The 24176-nt window shown below is 40.4% G+C and overlaps 1 protein-coding gene across 2 annotated transcripts in view; it reads right to left on the bottom strand.

Annotated features, from left to right (window-relative positions):
• CERS6 (ceramide synthase 6) overlaps window positions 1-24176 on the bottom strand; it is a 314828-nt gene that overhangs the window by 234991 nt on the left and 55661 nt on the right. The window lies entirely within an intron of this gene.

The raw sequence follows: 24176 nt of genomic DNA, 5'->3' as shown, positions 1-24176 counted from the left end.
TTCGGATTCTGTGTCTCCCTCTCTCTCCGCCCATTCCCCACTCATGCTCTGTCTCTCTGTTTCTCAAACATAAATACACATTAAAAATTTTTTTAGGGGCGCCTGGCTGGCTCGGTCGGTTGAGCGTCCAACTTCAGCTCAGGTCATGATCTCCCAGTTCGTGAGTTCGAGCCCCATGTCGGGCTCTGAGCCGTCAGCACAGACGGCTGGAGCCTGCTTCGGATCCTGTGTCTCCCTCTCTCTCTGCCCCTTTCCCACTCACATTCTGTCTCTTTGTCTCAAAAATAAACTAACACTGGAAAAAAAATTTTTTTTTAATTTTTTTAAAAAGAATGATATAGGGGCGCCTGGGTGGCTCAGTCGGTTGAGCGTCCGACTTTGGCTCAGGTCATGATCTCACAGCTTGTGAGTTCGAGCCCCGCGTCAGGCTCTGTGCTGACGGCTCAGAGCCTGGAGCCTGCTTCTGCTTCTGTGTCTCCCTCTCTCTCTGCCCCTAACCCACTCACATTCTGTCTCTGTCTCTCTCAAAAATAAATAAACATTAAAAAAAAAATTAAAAAAAAAAAAGAATGATATACATGAAATACAATGGAATTCTGTAAGGCTATTAAAATGAGATACATTTGTTATGTTTCCAGACATAATAGTAAATGTAAAATGCAAGATACAGGACAGTAAGTATTATTATACATGTTTACTTAAAAAACAGTTTTATGAGGAAGAGTAGTGAAAAACATTAATGGTGATAATCTTTTTGGGGTCAATAAGATTGATTTGCATTTTATATTTTTCTGTATTAATTTTGTATGTATGCATGCTTTATATTTATTTTAAGAATAAGTAACATTTAAATGCTTTCAATCAGTATTTAATAACATAAAAATGCTAAGAAGGAAGAGGTAAAGCAATGTTTACATGACTACATATAGATACATATAAACTTCTGACATATAAAGGAAATTAAAAATATACTGAAAGGTTAACCATGACCACTGCCAGGTAAAAAGATTGTTGCTCACTTTAACATTCTTTCTTATGCTTTTCTGTTTTTCAACATCTTCAAATGAGACTTCAAAGACCAAACGTAAAAACTAAGTATCTTTAAAAATAGAGATGAACAGAATGGTCTCTGCCAGGTAAGATTCAAAACCTTAATGACACAAAAACTGCATATGGAAAGCCCTGAGGCAGCTGCATTTCAGCTAATTCCACAGGGCTCTTCAAGCAAAGGATTCCATTGTGACTGAGACAAGGAAGAGAACAGTAGGTGGAATAAAAATAAAATGCCATCTCAGAACCCTGTCAAGTAGAGAAAGGATGAAATTTGAGTCAATGGGAACACAAAAAGATACAAAACTATGAAACTGCTTGAAATTACTTCAAGAAAAGTGTTACCAACATTAAAATAAATACACTGAGAATTTTGAGATGCCACCAGAAAAAAATTGCTTCCGCCTATGCCCGGAGACACCACAGAACCTCTCTATTTCCTCATCTCTATAATGAAAATATAATTACACTCTGTCTCATGCTGGGAAATATTTCTAAATCACTGGCATCTTGAGACACATTGGGAAGGGAGAGAGATAGGGGAAGATGGCCCGCAGGGTGGTGTGCAGGCAGAAGGCAATTTTCTAGCATCACACAGTAAAAAGGAAAATTCCTTTAGAACAAACCCATATCCCTAGTGAATCTGCCCTGAGCTTGAGCTTGGAAAGCTGCTTAATATTTCTGGACCTTAGTTGCCACACTTATAAAATGGAGACAGTAAAACCTGCTTTGCAAATTTTGTGTGAACATTCAAAGAATGATTATAAACCTCACACCACAGTGTTTGTTCAACATTTGGAAAGTCTTCAGTAAGTGTTGGCTGGTCTCAAATTTTCATTGTAAGAAGAATACATTTCACACACTAGGACGACCTCTACTCTGTGCTGACCGGTGACCTCCAGGGGGGAATGCGTTATAGGAAGAACCTAAGAATGGCAATAATTCATCAAAGAGCCAGAAAACTTAGGGCTTCTTATGTTACTTGGTTCAGCTTTCTTCCTCCAAGCAAGGTTTTTTCTCTAAAGACCTCATTCAAAATCTTCCTTCAGGTACGAAACCTTCCTGTACATTTCTTCACAATTTCCTGTGAATCTCTATTTCAAAATAGAAAGTAAAAAATTTTTTAAATAAGAAACAATCTTCCTTTGGTATCCTTTTAGTTTTTCATCATGTTTGACTCAAAATATTCTTCCTGCATAATTTCTTCTTGTTGAAATGTAAACCCATTTCCTCTTTTCTCAGTTCTCTGGAGAGACCGGTACAGTTAATAACCTCCTCAAATACCGGAAAGCACTGATTAAGTCATCCCGCATTCTTCTCTCTTCAAGAATCAACAGCTGGGATCCTACAAATCTTTCCTCATCCATCTTTTTTGTTTCTAACTTTAAATTTTTGCTTTTTAGAATTTTAAGGATTATTTTCTGAATCTAACTTTATTCTTTAAGGAAGTGGAAGAGACGCTGAGATGATGGCTGCTTTTATTAATAAACGACCATTGGCACAGGCTTTGTTGTTAAAAAATCTTCACAAGAGGCCTTCTAAAAGTTATAGCTAAATCATAAATAGCTGTAGTGAAGGGACTTGTCAATCTAGTCCACACCCACCGCAGCCAGAGGTGCAGATCAGAAACCAGAAGACCTTCAAGTGCCTTCAACTGAGAACTGAGATCTTGGAAAGCCCACGCTGACCTGAGAAATGTCAAAACTGCTTCTCCTTGCCATGCATTTCCAGAAGTCTGAAGACAAAAACTCAGGACTTCAGATATTTTGTCATGAGTTCAACTACTCAAGAAGCACAGAGTCTGGCCTTTAAAGTAAAAGTTCATAAAACTCAAAGAAATTGTGTCTTAATTAAAAACATGTCCTTGTATTTTGCATAAAAATAACAAATAAAAGTCATCAAAGATATTTAGAAGAAAAACCGTACAGCATGTATTGATATATGAAAATAGCCTTGTAGTCAGGAAAGTCTTCTAATATGTGACCACTAAGCTGATCTTTCCATTATGACACTGATAAAATTACCGTAATTGTCAATCACTCTTTTGGGAATATTGCACACGTATGAGTAAGGTTTTATATTCAATCACTCTGTGGGGAAATATTGCCCATGTGTGAGTAAGGAGTTATTTTTAATCTGCTCGTTTTTGCACATTCAGAATGACACCATCTGGACCATCGATTGAGGGACAGAACTGCACCCTCCCAGAATGCGTCCCACTGTCGGCCCTGCTTCTTTACCTCATTGACTGCAATGTCGGCAACCCCATCTCTAACTGCTGCCTCCAGGGCAGCCCGTCAACTTTGACACATCTCACAAATCAGGAGCTCTGCCAGGGAGCCTCAGAAGTCCCTGCAAAGGTACCCCTCGGCACTCCCACAGATGCCTTCCTCGTCACTGTCCTCATGCTCGCTCTGTGATAGGGTTTAGGTACCCCTGGATCACTCATCTCCTTCAGATGACCAGTCGAGGAAAGCAGAGTTGCAAGAAGCAGGCCTTCAAGGCCTGGGGACAGACTGGTAGCTCTATCTTAAGACTGGTTCTAAAGCTAAATGTTAAGATTTTGAAGAGTCTCAAGCCTTCCTGTATGCATTAATCCTTTCATTCTATTGCATATGCCAGGTGCCCTACAGTTCACCACGCCTTTTCACACTTTATCTCCATCAACTTTCAAAATGTCTCCAAGGGATAAGCAAACTGACTTTATCACTGTTCTACATAAGAAGAGTTCAATGGTTCCGTGACTTGACCCATACAAGAAGGGGTTAGAGGTGCACACCAATAAACACCCCTGTTCTTCTACTCCAACAACTGCACTCGCTCAACATTCCTGACTGGCTGCAGCTGGTTACGCATGCTCATGGGTCTATGATCAGTGCTTTTGGCCTAGATATCAATGCCACAAGGATTGCTCATTGGTGCCTCAAAACCACAAACTCTGGTCATCAGTAAACAATGCCTGGTTTTACTTTTGGTCTACCATTCAAGATTCCTGGGTGCATGTAGAGAGATAAACCAGGATAGTGTCCTTCAGTGTCTTGGTGGATCACTACTGACATGATGACTTTACATAAGCTCAAAACAGAGTCGGCGATTCACAAAGAAGAGTTTCATAAAGGTTTTCATTTAAGCTCATGATGGACCACTGTGCTAAACCTCCCCCCAGGAGAATTTGAAGCTGAACATAAATTTTAACAATTACCTATCATGTGTCTATTCCACAAGCAAAGATGACTGTGAAAAACAGAATGGGGCAGAAGGAAGGGAGCGTCATTCACACACTGACAGGAACAGAGAATGATTAAGAAAGCTGACTCTTGACACCAGCAAAATCAGTCTACTACTTACACGGTAAAAGTTGAATGGTAGCATATGTGATACACCGAGCATAATGGCAGGACAGAGCACGTACTCGGGGCCTGGTGTCTATCACCTCTCAGAACCCCCACCCATTATCTCTTAAAGACTCCTATGGTCTCAGCCAACTCCTTCACACAAAAAGCAATGACAGCATTACAGTATTTATCTGATCATCATAACAGTTTAGTTCAAGGCCTTTTACAATTTTGCTTAATTCTCTTGACTTCACTTGACCTTGTAATTAGTATTACCTAAGATTTAAAGGTGAGAAAACTGAGGCCCAGAGAGTGTCGTTCCCAACCCTGGGGGCCAAACTGATTCTGGAACACATGGTTTCTCTAGGTCGGCTGCCTTTTCCTGTTCTTTTCTCATACTTACCGTGCTATCCCAGGACTGAAGAGTGCTATGAAAATGTGAACCTATCCATTTTGTTTGCAAATCCCTCAAGTCCTTCCGTAACTTCTGCCCACCTGCCTTCTGTCAGCAATCGACAGTGTGTGTTTCAGGCATGTGTATTCATGCCACACTCAGCACGCTTCAAAGTTTTCCTGAAGGGAGTGTGTATGTGTGAGGATCTCGTCGGGAAAAGAGAGACCCCAAGTTATTTTAATAGAGAAGGTTCAATTAAGGAACTAGTTACACTGGTATCAGGGCACTCAATGACACAAAGGCAGCCCTGAGATGTCACAGAGGAAGCAAGAGCAGCCAGCAGCCCTAGGGGTGTGGGAACAGAGGACAGGTTGGGGAGGGACCTCAAGGCATGACCCAGAGTCCCAAGCAAGGGTAGCTCCCAACAGGGCACGATGCCCCACAGACAACATGACACAGCTGCTTCTGGGGATGTTGGAAAGTGAGAGCCACAGTCAATTGCTAAAAACCACCCAGTGGGGGAAGAACTGTCCCTGCAGTGACTCTTTCAGGAAAGCAGGGAAACAGGGTGGGCATGTCCAGTTACAGTCCTCCGGCCATGCCGCCTCCCTCCAGCGTTTTGGCAGCAATTGTAGGGAGACAGCTGGCAAAGGAGAAATAGGTTTTTTAGAGCCTCAGTCCCAACACCATAAATAAAATGAGAAGGGTGGGTCTGTAGCTGAGAGATGATGGCTCAGTAATCAGCACAGTGTTCTTTGCATGTTCAAAGTCTTCAGTCTGGGGATGCTCCTGACAACCGGACATCATCTTCATTTGATTTTTTAGCACAGCTGATACACGATCTGCTGGTGGCTCCTGGGGAAGAAACTGAAGAGATGCTGATTTGGCCAGGACATTTTTTTTCCCTCGCTCTCCTACTCAAAACCCTCTGCTGTCACACCACTGGTATGTGATGTGCAAACATCTGCCATCCAAAGAATTTGCTGTTTATTTTAAGAAGCCTCATCATATAGAAAGAAGCTAAGTGGGGGCGCCTGGGTGGCTCAGTAGGTTAAGCGTCCGACTTCAGCTCAGGTCATGTTCTCACACTCCGTGAGTTCGAGCCCCACATCGGGCTCTGTGCTGACAGCTCAGAGCCTGGAGCCCGCTTCAGATTCTGTGCCTCCCCCCTCTCTCTGCCCCTCCCCTACTCATGCTCTGTCTCTGACTCAAAAATAAATAAAAACATTTTTAAAAAACTTTAAAAAAAAAGAAGCTAAGTGGCTTTGGAGCGAGGCTATCCCGGTCTGAGCACTTACTAGTTGTGAGATGTGAGGTTAATTGTTTCACCACCCTGAGCCAGTTTTCTTGGGATGCAGTCATACAACCTGGGCCACATGACTTGTGTAAGGATTAAATAAAACATTAATGTAAAGTGCCTAGCACACAGGCGGGCAAATGCTGCTTTCATTCCCTTTGTATGAGAAAAACAACACATCAAAAGCTTGAAGAGCTATTACTCATCTGCTTTTTCTTTTTTGAGATCTTCATCTTATCATTTCAGTTGGCCTAAGATCTGTGTGTGATTCTATGAGAATATTCCCTAATGTCAGAAAACCTAAACCTAAAAAGTAATGTAAGCTCATGAGATGAGACTCAAAGCTTAACTAAGAGGTGGAGAGATAACTCTGAAGACAGCAAAGGCAAAACACAGCTTACCCATATGGAGTAAATAGGAGGAAACAATAAAACGTGCACTCGGCTCTTGATTGGGAAACATGAATTTCCCTGCGAGAGACATTTCCATTTTCTTAATGCAACCCTGTATTATGCAAGCAATGGATACAGATCCATGTTATTTTTAAAAAGACTAGTAATCTCTTCATGTACTGTAAGCCTTCCACGGCCACAACTGCAGCAGCATCATGAGAAAGCACGGTGAGTAAGCATAATGGTATTAAACCCTCAAAATTCTTCAGTGGGAGCATTTATGAGAAATAACCAAATCTGCAAGTAAACATCAGAGCTCAATTAAATAGAAGGCCATGAAGGTCATTTCCATTTAAAGCTTGGTCGTGGATTCAATCAATGAGGCATTTTCCTGAGGGGCCAAAGCTTATAGAGTGAGTTAAATGAGTTCTTATTTAAAGACCTGCAAAGAGGGTCATAAAATGTTAGTACTATGGTATGATAATTGTAATACAAGGGTATTTTACCATGAAGAAAAAAACTTTCAAGCAAAAGTCAACTTTTTCTTTGTTTCCTTCGCAGATTTACAAAAATAAAATCATTTCACAGGTGCTCAGAGTGACATCCTCTGGTCTAACTGCCCCCTCTGGATGTTTAAATTTCCTCAGGCCTCATCATTCTTGAGAGTTCTTTAGCCCTGTTGCTCACGCACCATGCACCAGTCATTGGCATTGCCTGAGAAACACTAAAAATGCAGAATCCCAGGCCCAATCTCAGCCCAACCGAACCAGATTTTGTGTTTTAAGAAAACTCCCCAAATGATTCCTACACACAAACAATTACTAGTTTGATAAACATGTTTTAGCCCAGTGCTTCTCAAACCGTGGTCCCAGACTAGCAGCATCAGCATCACCTGAGAAGCTGTTAAAAATGCAAATTATGGGGCCCTACCCCAGCCCTACCAAATCAACAACTCTGAGGTGGGGTCTAGCAATCTGGGTTTTAACAAACCCTCCAGGTAATTCTGATGCATGCTGAAGCTTGAGAACCACTGCATTAGGCTAGACATGAACAGACTGGTCTTACGGAATGAGGGAATTCTCTTGCACCTGAAGCAGCCCATTTTACCTATGGACAGTGCTCTTAGAAAATTATTCCTTAGAAATGAGCCCAAGTGTCCCCCCATAACTCTACCAGCTGGGCCTTTCCTACCAAGATGAATGACAACAACAAATTTCAGACTTTCTTCCACATGACAATCCTACAACATTCAAAAACAGGTCAAGTTCTGAATCTTTTCTAGAAGTAAAATGTCTACAAAGATAAGAGACATAGTTTATTTACGTAATATGCATAGAAACAATATGGTAAAATATTTTGCTAATACTATATACAAAATTACAACTAATTTTGCTGGGTGTGATAATGGCACTGTAACTATGTTAAAATAACTCCTTTATACAGAGAGGTGCATAAAATATAGCTTTTATGTATCTATACTATACATAAAATCTATGAACTCAGAGAAGAATAAAAGTATCCTCTTTCTCATTCTAGACTCAAATGTCAATAATCAGGAGCTACATTAACGAGTTTTTGGCAGCCCCTTCCTTCACCAGGCTTATGATCAATCCAACCCCTTGAGGGCTATATCAATAATACTATTTTTTATCTGTTTATGACATTGTTTTTCCTTCTGCAAATACCATTCTTTGGGAGGTCATCTGGGCCTCTTAGTTCCTTCTCCACCTCAGTCTCTAGTCTTGCCTCGGTTTGGCTGCAGTAAGGGGTGGAGTTGGACAATCTGGATGGACATTTTAGGGAAGACTGAGACTTTGCTCCGTCTGTGTCAGTCACCACTGCTTTTCATTAATTTCTTCCCATACAGAAAATATTAGCTCAATGATTGCTCTAACTGTACCAAAAATAACTTGGTATGGTTTATTAAACACCGTTCAAAATGAAGCTAATGTAAATTGCCAGCATCACAAGCCTACCACAGCTCATTAAGCTGTATGATATTATCACATTCCATTAAGAAAGCTGGACCTGTGACTTGAGGTCCTCTGGGGCTTCCTTTAACTTAAACAGTAATACCTGCACCTACGGTACAAACAGACATCAAAAACAGAGTTTGAAGTTCAATTTTGAACACTGTTGGGAGTGGCCCGTGGACGAGCAGAATGAAAAGGAAAGAAACATGAGCACGTCCACCCAAGAAGGTGGTCTATTTGGAGAAACACCCAGCACTTCACCTGGCATATAACAGGCAGACATCCAGAACACATTAGGTCACTCTTTCATTTGTCTGCTACTGCTACTCTCCTCACACCCCTGCTATACAAACCCAAGGCTTCTGATTTTGCAGGTCTGAAGGCCACTGGCTGCCCATCTACACTTGTTGAAAACTTCAGTGCCCATCTCAAATGTTATCTTTTCCCAAGATTTTCTTGAGCCTATCTCTCTCCAAATCTTCTTGCAACAGGATTGCATTTGCACTCCTTTGACAACTGTTCAGATTCCACAGATGACTACGGTCATCCGGTCACTTATTTTCTCCCCACCATCACGTAGTGAGATCCTGGATGCCCCAAGTTCACATGTTCTTTTCTCTGAAAGCCTGGCACATGCTACCATGTACACAATGTTGGACCCCCACCCAACAACCGCCCCTTCTTCCTTGCAAACAAAACACCTCTTTTATTTAAAAAGGCTGACTATGGATTGACTCATTTCAGACAAATATGAAAATCAGATTCTTATTCTCCAAATATTTGCTTTCTCTGTTTCCCTAGCAGCTACTGGGGGTGTGGAAGGGACTTAGAAAGATTCCCCCCTGAAAAAAAAAAGTTTATTTGTCCACTCAGCCTATTTCTTCTTCCTTCCTTCCTTGTTCTAAAAGAGTGTTTGGAGTGGTGACCACCATATGGGATCAAGAGGTGATATGCCCAAAGACAAAAACCAAACATTGAAGATGGCAAAGCAGAATGGCAAAAAGTGCCTGGGTCTCCACTGGCTTTGTAAAGCGACTGCATCCAAACTAGAGCCACCAGCCTATTGTGCTTCTTGTTATAGAAGGTAATTAAATTACTTTTTCATTTAGCCAATGTCAATCAGGTATTATTACTTTATAGCCAAAAGCATTTCTAACATGGCTACTATTACTCCTGGCATATAATAAACACCTGAATATTTACTGAGATGTATTTAATTGAGTTTAGTCTATTCATTCAAGTAGTTAGAAAATACACAAAAGCTCTTGGTCTCTCACTGCTACCATTCTCTCTCACTTCACTCAAAATTTCACTTAGATTGCTGGGGAAATCCGTTTCCTAACCGTTACTGAATGCTAACACTTTCAGTATACTAATAAAATTTTTTTTAAATGACAGAAAATGATTGCTCAGGAGGGATTAGACTCACGGTAACAGAGAGGAAATATTTTTTAATGTGCAGTTCAAAATGACACCTGCTTTAAAAGATACTTTATAAATTTCAAAACAGCCAATACTTTGCCCTATATGAAGTAGCTGAGCTGTCTTGAAAACTCCACAAAAACCTGCTTATGCATCCAGCCCAATGCCTGTTACACAGACCCCAAAATCCGTAATTATAATTGAGCTCCTTTTCAGTGCTCAATAACAGTGCTATGCAACTATGTCAGAACACATAGCTGCACAACTTTCAATTGACTGGCAAGACTCCAAACTAGGGAAAGTCACACGTGCACGCGCGCACACACACACACACACACACACACACACACACACACAGATCATTCTCACAATAAATTCTCCAACTGTGTTCTCAAATCAATCACTGCCCAGCACAGAAAGCTTAAAGATAACACACTTATCAAAATTGGCTTTTGTTGAAGGAGCTGGAAAGACAGGAACAACCTCTATATGCTTCAATTTTTTACCTTTGAAAAATTGCTTCTAAGAAATTATAAACTATTTCCATTCAAAGAAAATTATGTTCAGTGAACCCCCTTAGGGCCTGAAGGTTTCTGAAGGCTATTCCATTTTTAATTTAGATCTTTCCATTGTTCCTGTCAGAGATGAGTGATATCTTGGCTCCCAGACCTTGGAAACCTTCAGTGGGGGAGCTCCCAAGCTGTAGGCAGAATTCTTTTCAACTTCTGGCCTTACTAATGTCATTTATTAGCTTAACATGACAACATCTCATGTTTCACCTCTGACTTAGTGAGAACCCAAGACATGCTGTCTGGAAGTGCAACAGTTCAAATGCACCCAAGAAGTCCCATTAGTAATTTGCTGGAACTCTCCCTCAAAGCTCTGTTACTATCATCATCATCATCTCTTCCTCCCCCTCCATGCCCCCCCCTCCCTTTCCTGCACCTGGTGCTTTTCAGTTCTTCAAAGCCACTATTGTACTCCTTATCTTGTGGAATCCTTGTGATGAATCTGTCAGGCCTATGGAGGGGGCATTCTCTCTCTTGTTAGAAAAGAGAAAAATATGATCCAATTTTGAACCAAATCAATGGGGAATAAATACGGCTTCAGTTTCCCCCCGACCCAAAGTGTTACACTAGAATATTTCGCTTACAAATTACCACTTGATATCAGGCAGTATTTAGCATCTAGGCTGGTTCTTAGATCCCAGCTTTGGAAACTATCTGGATCTCCTCTGCTGCTTTCCAATGTTATGATTGTACAGCTTTGCATTCTTAAATTTTGTCTATCAGATCAAATTTATTTCCCTGAAGAGTTAAGCTTGAACCAATTCTGTTAAACTTAATTTAGTAATCAATAGAAAATGGAAATATATGTATCTACAGGAAAGAGAAAATATTTTAATGCTTTCATAAATGTAAACAAATTTTATTCATATAGCAGAGAGAAAAAGATTTTGAAAGTCTTTCCAAAATGTACCTACGGTATATAATTGAAGGTGTACCATAAATGTCCATCTCTTATTTTAAAATTTTTAGGACAATAACCCTTTGAAAAGAAATCTCCCTAGCTCCCAATATATTTTTCTCTATATGGCAGAATATTGCCAAGACTTTGTAATTTATGATGTATGGTCAATAAGACTATTTGAAAAATGCTATCAAGGCCAGCATTTTAGTGAATATTAATGAACACTAAAACATTAATTCAAATTTACGATGTACATAAAATTACTCTTTAACCAGTTAACAGATATTTATTGAACATCTGCTATGGGTACACAGATTTGAGCCCTGGGATATGCCAGTCATTCAATGGCAGGAAAGGAGAAGGAGGAGGGGAAGGGGGAGGTAAGAGGCAGGAAGAGAAAGAGACAAATATATACATATAGTTTTTCTCCAAAGTGTATAGTCATTTAAGCATTCACTATGAAATGTTCAGAAATCCCAAAGATTTCAACAGTCATTTCTCACATACAGACAAAGCTGTTTTTATAAAAACCCTTCTTGAAGGAAGGGTTTTAATGATGATCTTTCTATACAATTAATTCAACCACAATTTCCTAAGACCCTGAGCCCTACAAAGCAGTGGCCCATCCTCTGGGACTTCATTATGCCAGAGGTCCAAACAACCAAAGATGAGGCAACTAAATTCTGTGGGAGGGGCAGCTCTGCCTTACAGCACAGAGATGGGAAAATAAAGCTGAATACACAGAGTTGGGCCCTATGCTAGATTTCTAATTGAGAATAAACGAACAATGACTAAATTATGGCATATCCTTCAATGGCCTTTAAAAATGGTTATGTTTTTAAAGCATAAAAAAAATCCTCCACTGCAGAATTATTCATAATTATAATCGCTCTGCTGTATTGCTGTCATACACTAACATGCCACATCAATGCATTAAGGACACGCATCTTAATTTTTTCTTTACTCTAAAAGGAATTTATGGCAACACTATCTGGTATATACCTGCCAAACAAAATGTGGAAAGAACACACTTTCCCCCACAAAACTTTAGAGGTTATCTTCCAACAGATCATTAAGACAGGGGTCATCTCTTACACTCCCGCCATCTCTGTGGTTTATTAGTATAGGTTTCTTAAATTAATCCCAGTTCCAACGGAAAATTTTGCAAGATCTTTAACAGCAATAAAAAATTTAAAAAAAGGACGCCTGTGTCTCTTCCTTCCACCTGGACTATTTTTGCCCCAATAGCCAAAACAAGAGGTAATAAAGGCTTCAACATCCTCCTTCACACTGTAACCAGCACTTGCTTTCCCCAACCACCACTCCCATCCCATGTATCTCTCAGTATGCTCCTAAACTTGGCATGCATCCTCCTGAACTTGACCTTTCCCAGGAAAACAATTAAACAAGAGACACAGTTCTAGTTCCTCTGGGCTTATAGGAGAAATGTGCAAACTAGGCGTTTCTCCTTTCTCTCCCAATCATAAAATTTCCAGAGTCCAAACAACACCCATCAAACATTAAGCCTGTTAGCGAACAGTAATGAGGAACAGAACAAGCACAAGCTTGCATTGTTTCTTTTCTTCATCTTTTTGGAAAAAGTACTATGTTTTCATAGACCTGAGATCAAGAGCACAAAGCTAAAAGAAACCACAATTCAATTGACTATCTCATGGGACTTTCATAAGAATTGCTCATAAATGAAATGGGCTGCCATGACACAGGAGAAGCAGTATGTTTAAAGGTAAAGAACAGGTATGGGTTTTAGAGGTGGGTGACTTAGCTTTGAATACCAGCCTCTTCCAGTCTAAGGTCACCCATCAAATAACAACTTAATCTCACTTTCTTCATTTCTAAAATAGGAAGTTACCCCAATAGCTCTGGGCCAGGCACTCTTCTAAGCTCTTACACAAACTAATCCATTTATTTTTTAAAACTATCCTAAAACATCGATACTGCTACAATTCCTCATTTTACCAAAGAGGAAACTGAAGTACAGAGAGATTAAGTAACTTCCCTAAGGTCATATGGCAAACAAATATGGAGCTCAGATTCATTCAGATGATCTTACTCCAGAATCTGTGCTTTTAACTGCTACACAGCTGCTATATCGTAAGGCTATTAGGGGATTAATGAAATAATGTACATGGCACATGAACTGGCACACAGCTACTCAAAAACATTATAGCTGCTACTGCAGTTATTAACATTAAAATAACAATATTGTCTGTTATGCAATATTTTATAGTACATATAATATTGCTATTATTATTTATCTGCTTGATGTTAGACACATTCAAGCAGAAGCTAGATATCTCTCCTGAGTGATCTCTAGAATTCTCTTCCATTCTGACTTTACTCCATGATGGGTCAGTATGGTTCTTTTTCTTTTTTAAGTTTATTTATTTATTTTGAGAGAGGCAAACAGAACAAGTGGGGAAGAGGCAGAGAGAGAGAGGGAGAGAGAGAATCCCAAGCAGGCTCCACACCACCAGTGCAGAGCCCTTTGTGGGGCTCGAACTCACAAACCGTGAGATGGTGACCTGAGCCAAAGTCAGACACTTAACCGACTGAGCCACCCAGGTGCCCCCTTTTTCTTTTTTAAAGTTTATTTATTTATTTTGAGAGAGGGGGACATGAGAGCACAAGTGGGGATGAGGCAGAGAGAGACAGAGGCAGAGAGAGAATGGTTCTTTAAACTTTAAAGTGTTAGGACAAGTCAGATCTATATTCGTCCCATAGACTGGGCCTCACAGTCCCATTACTTGGTACTCCAGTCAAGGAAAATGTTGAATTCTGAATATTCTAGAAACTATACTTCAAGGGAGTCTCAACTACTGAAAACAGAAGACTTGGCCCATTGTTTAAAATTTTAAAATACAGCATAAGCCAATGCAAACATGTTCCAGATTCTGAAGTTCCAGCTCCACTTGAAGATTATCCAACAAAATGGGTCTGAGTTCCTTATTTCTTTTCTGTTATTTTATACTGCAAGAGACAGACATCTCCATGAGCTGGTGTTTCTCCAAAAAAAAGTCACCAGGGATAGGATCCCTGAAAGCTACAGAGTAATGTCAGCTACAGTACAACTTCTCCAACAAAATTGCCTCATTACAGATTCTCTTCTTGGCACAACTTGTACTCTTAAAAATAGTAGCCCAATCTCACAAGCAAGTTGGACCTACCAATCCTGACTTCTACAATACCACATTCCTTCTGTTGCTAGTCATGTTCAAGGTCTGTTTCTTAAAATTGCTTGTCAAGCCATCCTTTTAACAGGACCAATTACTTTCCTCCTGAGACAAAAGCATGAGAACCAGGAGTCCTGGAAAATGAGAGAATCATTATTCTACTGACATGTTTGGCAATGTTCTTAGAGTGGTTTCCACTTTCCACATCAACTCCCCTCCACTTGGTGATTAGAATTCTAATGTTTCGGGTTCCTGGGTGGCTCAGATTAGTGTCTGACTCTTGATTTCGGCCCAGGTCATGATCTCACTGTCATGAGATTGAGCCTCATGCTCAGCATGGAACCTGCTTAAGATTCTCTCTCCCTCTGCCCCTCTCCCCAACTCACGCTATCTCTAAAATAAAAAAAAAACATTAAAAAATTCTAATGTTTTGAAAGATAGTGGAGCAAGGCCATCTTTAAGTTGAAAAGAATGCTTACTTGACATGTCTCCAAAGGCAAGGGAATTAAAAGCAAAAATGAACTACTCGGACCTCATCAAGATAAAAAGCTTCTGCACTGCAAAGGAAACAATCAACAAAACTAAAAGGCAACTGATGGAATGGGAAAAGATATTTGCAAATGACATATCGGATAAAGGGTTAGTATCCAAAATCTATAAAGAACTTACCAAACTCAATACCTGATAAACAAATAATCCCGTGAAGAAATGGGCAGAAGACACAAATAGACACTTTTCCAAAGAAGATATCCAGGTGGCCAACAGACACATGAAAAGATCCTCAATGTCACTCATCATCAGGGAAATAAAAATCAAAGCCACATTGAGATACCTCCTCACACTGGTCAGAGTGGCTAAAATGAACAAATCAAGAGACTATAGATGCTGGCGAGGATGTGGAGAAACGGGAACCCTCTTGCACTGTTGGTGGGAATGCAAACTGGTGCAGTCACTGTGGAAAACAGTGCGGAGGTTCCTCAAAAAATTAAAAATAGAACTACCCTAGGACCCAGCAACAGCACTACTAGGAATTTACCCAAGGGGTAAAGGAGTGCTGATGCATAGGGTCACTTGTACCCCAATGTTTATAGCAGCACTTTCAACAATAGCCAAATTATGGAAAGAGCCTACATGTCCATCAACTGATGAATGGATAAAGAAGATGTGGTTTATATATACAATGGAATACTACTTGGCAAGGAGAAAGAATGAAATCTGGCCATCTGCAGCAACGTGGATGGAACTGGAGGGTATTATGCTAAATGATATAAGTCAGTCAGAGAAAGACAGACACCATATGTTTTCACTTATATGTGGATCTTGAGAAACTTACCGGAAGACCATGGGGGAAGGGAAGGGGGGAAAATAAAGTTACAAACAGAGAGGGAGGGAGGCAAACCATAAGAGACTCTTAAATACAGAGAACAAACTGAGGGTTGATGGGGGGTGGGAGGGAGGAGAGGGTGGGTGATGGGTATTGAGGAGGGCACTTGTTGGGATGAGCACTGGGTGTTGTATGGAAACCAATTTGACAATAAATTATATTAAAAAATAAACAAGTAATAAATTGAAAAGAATGTTCATATTAGGAAGTTTCCCCTATAGTAACCACATGGTTCAATTATCAAAAATTACATTTAAAGAAGGGCACCTGGGTGGCTCAGTCAGTTAAGCCATGGTCTGGTCATGATCTTGCTGTGCCCAAGTTTGAGCTCCACATCAGGCTCTGTGCTGACAGCTCAGAGCCTGCTTCAGATTCTGTGTCTCCCTCTCTCTCTGCCCCTCCCCCACTTGCACTCTGTCTCTCTCTCTCTCAAAAATAAATAAACATTAAGAATTTTTTTAAATTACATTTAAAGAGAAAATAAAAAATTACTTTATTAGTTTATATCCTGGGCTTGGACAGACATTATTAACTTATTAAGCAATACAATTGTGGTTTTGTGTGCTAAAAATATAAACGTCAAAAATATATAATTGTCATTTCTCAATTACTAAATTATTAATTTATGTTCTCCTGCAATACTTAAGTACAGACAACTGAACTATTCAGTAAAATAATTAAATGAATTCATGTTCATGACAATAATAATTTTAAAGGTTATTCAAGGAAACTGTCCGAAATACTAAATTTTCACGTATTCCTGTTTCCAGCTTCCAATGTCAGAAATCAATTACAAAGAAGTTTAAATTATTTTTCCCCACACATGCCTGTGTGGGCAGACACACATTTATTACTGGAATCCAGACAGAGTCATAGAGGGAGTCAGAACCAGAACTCGGGTATGCTTCAGTCTGGTTCTGATGATGCTACAAAGTCAGTCTGAATATTTTGGCCAACTCATTTATTTTACTATGACTCGGTTTCTTCAACTATAAAACTAAGGTACCAGATGATCCCACTGGTCTCTCTAGTTCTGTAACTGTACTTGAAGGTTCTCATTCTTCTTTTCCTATTCTTCTTATTAACTAAATTAATTTCTGCTAGAAATGGACTCATTTTCACTTTCTACTACCTACTGTTTCTCTTTGACTGAGGAATTACTTCCTAAAAAAAAGAAAGTATTACTAACCCAAGAGGCAGATTCTCCTCTCCCATTCAATAAAATCTGTGTCAGTGGCTTTGAAGAGCACATTTGGCAAAGCAATCAACTCTTGCCCAATAAATAAATAAATCTCCCCAAAGCCACTTTAATTTGTGATTATATACCATATTCTCAGATTAAAATAAAAGAAAGTAGTGTGTGTGTGTGTGTGTGTGTGTGTGTGTGTGCGTGTGTGTGTGTGAGTGTGTGTAGTCCCCTAGGACTAAAGGGTAGGTATGCCTTTTTCCTTTAGCCCAATCTTTAACTTTCTATAGTCAACAAACAATGGTTTTATCCGGTTAAATACAGGAAAAACAAGCCATATCAGACATGAAGAGTATCTCAGAATAACTGGCAACATTGGAAAAAAGGAGACACCCCCAAGAAAGAGAGATCTACAAGGGAGCAGGTCTCTCTTTCCAGGGGCACTTTGGTGGCTATACTTCTTGGGAAATTTTCAAGGCCAGAGGGAGCACTTACTGGTTCCAAAAATTGGCCTGATAGACTATGACTTTTAGAAAAGAGACAAAAAACTTTTAGAAAAACATGTAAATTTTTTCCAGACTCCTCTAAGGACACAGTCAAACCAAAAATGACAAATGACAACACTGTAAGTGGCTATCCTTTCCTTCTCCATTATTCTTAGATACACAGCCCTTGAGAATAACAAGGCAGTATAAAGCACAGATTGCTTTCTACTTTTTATTTTGGGCCCAGTACTTCATATGGGGAAGGGGCCTGGGGAGGAAGGGAAAGCAAAGCTGGGGATTGGTGGCAAGATGATCTCTAATGGAACTACTCCCTCCTTCACTCCTCAACGGCTGGTCTAGCTCCATCTCACAACCAAAGTCCCAAGGCCATCAGAAGCAAAGAGAAAAGGATGAACAGGGGCGGGGAGTAGGAAACAAAGGAAGACAAGAGAGAGAAGGAAAGAAGACTAACGGAGAAAGTGTGTTACTAAGAAAGATAGTTTGTGGTAAGTTACTGTAGTTCTTAGGCTAGGTTATGCTCATTCATTATGTCACAAAGCCTCTCAACACCACTGGAAGGTGTGTGTATCTATCTCCATCTTAACAGATTGGAAAACTGCAGCTCAGAGCAGTTAAAAACCTGACCAAAGGTCATATAGCACATAGTTAGCTCATGTGGGATTTCATCCAAGTTGTGTCTGACATCAGAGCTCATCCTCTACAGAGGAACAGAAGGAAGAAATAGCAGCAGAGCGGGGCCACTTACTGCAAGCCATACATTATACAACAATCACAAGGTAAAAAATTAATTGCTATTGACTTCATTTTCCAAATGAGAAAAGATGGGCCCCAGAAAGGCTAATTTGCTCAAGGGAGGTGAGGCGTGGGGGACAACTGGCAAGTGGCAGGGCCAAGATTTAAATTCAGAGCATTCCAACTCCCGAGGGAGGTTCATGCGGTGTTTCTTAAGGGAAAGATCACAAAAACTATAGGGTAGAAAGCACCTTCCTACACAGGACAGGCATAAAAGTACTGCCTCCAACTTGCAGTGGCTTCTTCTCTTCCCCTGGAGAAGGCTGACAGCAGCAGCTAATGTGTCTTTGAGAGCCCCATCAGTATCATGAGGCAGCAATTATACAACCTGATTTCCACACAGAATGCTGTCAGCCCTTTAAGTGGGAATGGTCTGACCAGCTCCTCATGGAGCCCACATTCCAAGAAAATGTCTCAACCTTGACACATTACCAAGAAACTGGTGTTCTTACCTATTTGGTCACACAAAGCCAGGTACAGAAAGGTGAAAAAAAATATATCCTCTCACTAGCAAAGTTGGAACACACTTTAACCTGTTCTAGGATAAAGAATTTTTAGGAGGAAAGGCCAAACTATGGCTTATTAACATTATTCTAAGGGATGAGACTAGTAAGCCCAGAGCTCTTTCTGTTGATGTAGCAACGGGAAGCAAAGTCTGCCCGGAGCGCCATAAAAACTCTGCATGCTGCACACAATGAATATTTCCTCCCTTACAAATATGGTTTTCACCTTTTGCCATGAATTTTGTTGGGCTTTTTTTTCTATCAAAGTGAAAGAAAGCTCTGAAAGCCCCTGGTCTTTTAATTACAGAACTGAAAAGCTTATTAATTTTAAGAGACTCTAAATACCCAAACAATTTTCCAGATATCAACAAGAGAAGCCACAGTAAGAGATAAGAGATGTTATTCCAGGGAAGCAATATTTATAAACTGAGACCTATACTTAGAGGTTACAGAAAAAGACAGATGAATGTCCTCAAGTTTTTACCTAACATTTCAGAAACCGTTCACTTTTTAAAAATTTTTAATGGGGGGGAAATAAAGCCAGGAATAAATAGATAAATACTTAAGTTCCATTGTTTCCCAGTGGTAACCTACAGCCATTTTTTTCCAAAAGACAGTAGAGAATCAGGAAACTACCATCTACAGAAGGTAAGAGCAACAAGTGTTGTAGACACTGTTTGCAAAGACCAAGGACTCAACCACTCAAGAAAGGGAGGAGGTAACTGCAAATCTCAGGTGCAAAGACAGGTATGCAAGTACCTCCAGTGAAATACTCTGCTCAACATCAGCAGCATCAGAAACAAAAGCCAGGACCATGGAGACTGGTCCACAGACAGTGAGCCAGCCACCTCAGCAGGGACTCACCCTTGTGAACCCAGTGTTAAATGGCCTCAGATTCCTGCAGTCCCTCTCTGCAGGCCCTTTGCCAACCTGGAAATCCCCACAGCAGCAGAATTTATTTCCTCTAAACACAATCAGACCTGGGAGATCAAACACAAAAACCCCAGCAATTGTCTCTGACAGCCTTGTCCAGCTTTGGCCCCACACTGCATGACTAATCCACAGAGCTATACCCCTGACTCTCCCCAGTGTGATCCTTGCTGGATAAACAGGTTGCTGCCATTTGCCTCTTGGATGTCCCAGCCATGGGATTTCCAGTGGACCAGGCTTGAGCATTGAGCCCTCAACACAAAGAGGAACTAGGAATTCAGAAGCCCTAGGGTAGGGCTGATTCTCCTGACTTCAATGATCTGTGGAATCTGAAATCATGGAAAATATCATGAGAAAATATATGAAAAGTAAATACTATTGTGATATTTATCCATGTGGTTTGTACTGGAGTAAACTCATTTTCATTGCTTTTGGTGGGTTTCAAGGTAGGTCACTCCAGAATGTGCCACTTTGGCATACGGATTATTTCCAGCTGAAGACAATCAAGGCCTAACGGACTCAAGAAAGTCTTTTACCTCTCCCATATCTGTCTAAAAGAACTCAAATAGGGGGCCTGAACCAGAAAGACAGCTATTACGGAGATAGCTGTTTACATCAGAAAGACTTACCTGCAGAGCATGGCAAACATTTGTTTGCCAAACATTTGCTCTTCCCAGCTTTCTTCGAATTGTCTTCCTCCCTTTTGAAGTCCCAGACCCCTTTCCACTTCCCCTTACTCAGGGTGGCATGTCAGCCACAACTGCCTCTCAGAGAGCCTCCTATTTCTGGGGTTCTCACATATACAAAATTAGATTTTTCTCCTGTTAATCTGTCTTATGTCATATTAAACCAGCCAAAGAATCTAGAAGGAAAGAAGGAAAAATCTTCTCTCCCCTACACTATATAGTATTCTATTGTATATATAATAATAAACACTCTACTATTGGTGGAAAAAACCTTAAGACCTAACAGAGCCTAAAACCTTAAAACCTTAAAACCTAACCTATTAGGGATAACATGTAAATGGATTCCAATGTAATAAAGATCACAAATCTCTTTATCATAAACCTTTCTTGTCTCATGTCGCCCCTTCATAATACTTTGGAACACTGTAATTTTTCCTTCTTTGATATAATGATTAGATGGTCTAGAATGTATTTCCTGTTCTTGCTCATGTTCAGCATGCCCAGGGCTGGCACCAGTAGGCACATAATAATGACATGTCCTACGGAAGGAACAAAGAGAAAGGGGAGGCAGAGAGGGAAGAATTGGTCAATACAAGCTGCAGTCTTCAGAAATACCTCCTAAAAAAGAAAGGCCTTAAACAGGCTTCAAGAAAAGGAGTATAAAAAGCATGAAAGAAAAGTGAAGACATTTTTGGTTGTTTTAGCAGCATTTTAATATTTTTTATAATTTTTAATATTATTCATATTTCTTTAATTTATTCTTTTTTTTCTCATTGGGTCGATCCATTCTTGATTATATATATATTTTTTTAATTTAAATTCAAGTTAATTAACATACAGTATAGTATTGGTTTCAGGAGTAGAACCCAATGATTCATCACTTACATGTAACACCCAACATGAGTTGACGCTCATCCCAACAAGTGCCCTCCTTAATGCCCATCACCCATTTAGCCCATCCCCCCACCCACCTCCCCTCCACCAACCCTCAGTTTGTTCTGTATTTAAGAATCTCTTATGTGCCTCCCTCTATATTTTTATCTTTTCTTCCCTTCCCCTATGTTCATCTGTTCATCTGTTGTGTTACTGAAATTCCACATATGAGTGAAATCACATGGTATTTGTCTTTCTCTGCCTGAGTTATTTTGCTTTGCATAATATACTCTAGTTCCCTCCACATTGTTGCAAATTGAAAGATTTCATTCTTTTTGATCACTGAGTAATATTCCTGTGTGTGTGTGTGTGTGTGTGTGTGTGCGCGCGCGTGTGTGTGTGTGTGTCACATCTTTATCCATTCATCAGTCTATGGACATTTGGGCTCTTTCCATAATTTGTTATTGTTGATGGTGCTGCTATAAACATTGGGGTGCATGTGCCCCTTTGAATCACCACTCGTGTATCTTTTGGATAAATACCAAGTAGTGCAATTGCTAGGCTGTAGAGTAGTTCTATTTTTAATGTTTTGAGGAACCTCCATACTGTTTTCCACAGTGGCAACATCAGTTTGCATTCCCACAAACAGTGCAAAAGAGCTCCCCTTTCTCCACATCCTCATCAACATGTGTTGTTTCCTGAGTTGTTAATTTTAGCCATTCTGACAGGTGTGAGGTGGTATCTCATTGTAGTTTTGATCTGTATTTCCCTGATGATGAGTGATGCTGGGCATCTTTTCATGTGTGTGTTAGCCATCTGGATGTCTTCTTTGGAGAAGTGTCTATTTGTGTCTTCTACACATTTCTTCACTGGATTGTTTTTTGGGGTGTTGAGTTTGATACGTTCTTTATAGATTTTGGGTACTAACCCTTTTTCCAATGTGTCGTTTTTAGCAGCATTTTTAAAGGAATGGAAGCTGCCTTAAATATGGTTGGCAGGGAAAGGGGGTTAATTAGGGAGGAAGAAGAAAGATCTGGTAGCTAATAGCAGTGTCTGTGGAGTCCTCAACTGTGCCTCAGCTGTTCCAACCTTAACCCTTTCCTGGAGAACCTGTCATCCCTATCTGCTACTCCCTTGGAGCTAGAATGCCTAGGGTTGAATTCCTGCCACTTACTACCTGTGTGGCCTTAGGGAAGTGACTTACCCTCAGTTCCTCAATTTCCTCTCCTGTAAAGTGAGGATAATATAACGCTTACCTCACAGGGTCACTGTCAGCATTAAATGAGTTAACATACATAAAATTCTTAGAATGGTGTTGGCACATATGCTCAAGAAATGTGGTATACTATTACTGTTTTTATTCTTGTCATTGTCTTTTAAAACTGGCTGAAAGTTTCACTTCTCCCTGAAACTTTTCCTAACTCCTCCTGCGCAGCAATACTTCCCCCATCCTGTGTGCCCCACTGAACTGATCACACACTATCACACTAATGCACTTCATTTTATACTTGACTCTAGTTGTTTAATTGCAGGGACTACACCTGTATGTGAATCCTCGGTGCTATAATTTAAGAAATCAACAGTTTCACCACGGTAGCTAATTCGAAGTTTGTGTACCATTTGGTGGAGGAGGGTGAAGAGGACGGTAGAATCTGGAGAAAAGGAGGTTCCTAGAGAAAAGTAAACCTACTTGGTCCCTTTGGCCTAGCTAGGGTGTGTGTGTGTGTGTGTGTGTGTGTGTGTGTGTGTGTGTGTGTATGTGTTAAGAAATAGGCTTCTACAGAAAAGTTCAGAGTAATTCAACGGGCAGACACCTACAGCACATCAGGCTGAAATCACCTTATAACTTCCATAACTTCTCATGTGAGAGCAGATGCCATCTTGCTTAAACATCCTGAGCTATCTACAGATGAAATAGACTTCTCAAGAAGTAATGAATTTCTCATTGTAGTAGGTGGATTAAAGATGGGCACAAAATCTCTGATTTTCCTCCCTTCGAGAGATACAGGTCTATGGTCCCTCTGCTCAGATCTGGAAGGCTCTGAGACTGCTTTGGTGAATGGGATGCATCAGAAGTGATCCTGTGCCAGTTTCTGGGCCCAAAGTTTAATAGACTACTTCCTATAGAGTAGCTGTGGGGGTGGGGGGAGCCAACAAGCAAGTGCAAGACCCACCTATTATGAGACTACCATGCTATGACAATGCCCTGGCTAGTCATTTGGAGACCACAGGGAGAGTTGCCCCAAATGTTCAGAGCTGTTCCAGCTTCCCCACCCCAGGTGTCAAATGTATGACTCAAAGAAGCCTTCAGCCATCTCCAGCCTTGGCCTCCTACTGACGCCAACTGCATGAGGAACCCCAACCAAGAACCACCCAGCAGAGCCTTTCAAACCCAGGACTGTGAGAAATAATGATAAACTGTTGTGTTAAGCCATTACGTTTTGGTGTGGTTCACTATACAGCAATAGATAACCAGAACACTCATCACTGGAAGTATTCAACCAAAATTTATCTGGTCACAGGTATTGTGGAGAGATTTAACATATGATTCAGGGATGGATATACCACCTGTGAGCTCCAGTCCAGAGCTGTCTAACGTAACTCTTGACATTTCCTGATTTTACATATTAGAGCTCAAAAATAAATGGCAGATCTGGGACTAGAAATCGGACTTCCTGACTCCCATGGAGACTTTTCCATCTCTAGCATTTTTAGTTACTGAGTCTTGCCTTTCACACATAAGAGCACCATGAAGCATAACACAGTAATAGAGTACCACTTATGTACATGTC

Source organism: Acinonyx jubatus, chromosome C1 (genome assembly GCF_027475565.1).
Source record: "Acinonyx jubatus isolate Ajub_Pintada_27869175 chromosome C1, VMU_Ajub_asm_v1.0, whole genome shotgun sequence".
NCBI classification, from domain to species: Eukaryota; Metazoa; Chordata; class Mammalia; order Carnivora; family Felidae; genus Acinonyx; species Acinonyx jubatus.
Note: the sequence above shows the minus strand (reverse complement) of the source record. Positions and strands in the feature narration are given on the sequence as shown.